This window comes from Mus caroli, chromosome 4 (genome assembly GCF_900094665.2).
Source record: "Mus caroli chromosome 4, CAROLI_EIJ_v1.1, whole genome shotgun sequence".
In the NCBI taxonomy this organism is placed as follows: Eukaryota; Metazoa; Chordata; class Mammalia; order Rodentia; family Muridae; genus Mus; species Mus caroli.
The window spans coordinates 116,937,680-116,939,137 of NC_034573.1; positions in this window are offsets into that span (position 1 = coordinate 116,937,680).

The following is a 1,458-nucleotide window of genomic DNA, read 5'->3' on the forward strand; positions in this document are numbered from 1 at the left end:
CCTTTCTTTCTCTCTTTCTTTCTTTCTTTCTTTCTTTCTTTCTTTCTTTCTTTCTTTCTTTCTTTCTTTCTTTCTTTCTTTCTTTCTTTCTTAGACAGGGTTTCTCTGTGTAGCCCTGGATGTCCTGGAACTTACTCTGTAGACCAGGGTGGCCTTGAACAACTCTGAGCTTCACCTGCCTCTGTCTTCAAAGTGCTGGGATTAAAGATACAACCCACCACTCAGGACTTCCTCCTCCCACGCAACTACAACCTGAGATTGCTCTCTGTGACGGTTTGTATATGCTTGGCCCAGGGAGTGGCACTATTTGAAGGTGTGACTTTGTTGGAGTAGGTGTACCACTGTGGGTTTGGCCTTTCATACCCTTGTCCTGACTGCCTGGGAGTCAGATTTCTCCTAGCAGCCTTCAGATGAAGATGGAGAATTCTCAGCTCCTCCTGCACTATGCCTGCCTGGACACTGCCATGGTCTCACCATGATGATAATGGGCTGAACCTCTGAACCTGTAAGCCAGTCCCAAATAAATGTTGTCCTTATAAGAGATGCCTTGGTCATGGTGTCTGTTCACAGCAGTAAAACCCTAAGACACTCTCCTATAGAGAACTCCTACCAGATTAGCTAACCTGAGTCCTGGTTGGTGCTCTATATAATAAATACTCTGAATTTCTGGACTGTTGCTTCATAGCCCACAGCCCACCCAATCCCAGCTTTTCTGTGCTGGTGTCTGTCATCCATTTCCCATCCTCTCAGTTGGGTCAACCTCTAATCTGTGAGGACAAGGTCTCAGGTATCAAGGCTGGCCTTGGATTCACTCTGAACCTCACAGCCAACCTTGAATTCCCAATCCACCCGATTCCATTTTCTAAGAACTGATGTTAGGGATGTGGCTCACGTCTGAGCCACTACACCCAGTTTATGTGGTATTGGGGACTGAACACAAAGCTTCATACGTTCTAGGTAAGCATCTCCCAGCCGGCTACATCCCCAGGCCAATGTACCGTCCTTACTGGTTGCATTAGTTAGAGCTCTCCAGAGAAACAGACCTAACTGGACGGAGCTGTACAAGAGCAGGTGTTTCAGAAGAATGGGCTTAACACGGCTGTGCAGGCTTCGAGATTTCCTGATATGCTTTCTGAGGCTGGAAAGCAAGGAGCTCTAGCAATGTAAACCAGAGCTGTTGGAGCACATGTCAGTCTGAAGCCAAAGGCCTGAGGATCGAACCCCAATATCTAATGGCAATAGAAGGAGAGGTCTCGGGCCAAGACAAAAGAAGGAGAATAACATTTCTTCCATCTTCTTGCTCCTTCTAGACGCTAGGTGAATTAGATCGTGCCTGCCAACATAGGTAAGAATAGATCTTTACCCAGCCTGCTAATTTATTTTGGAAATATACTTATAGACCTATTGAGAAGTAATATTTAGGGGTTTTGTTGTTTACCACTTAGATACCAGGTATCT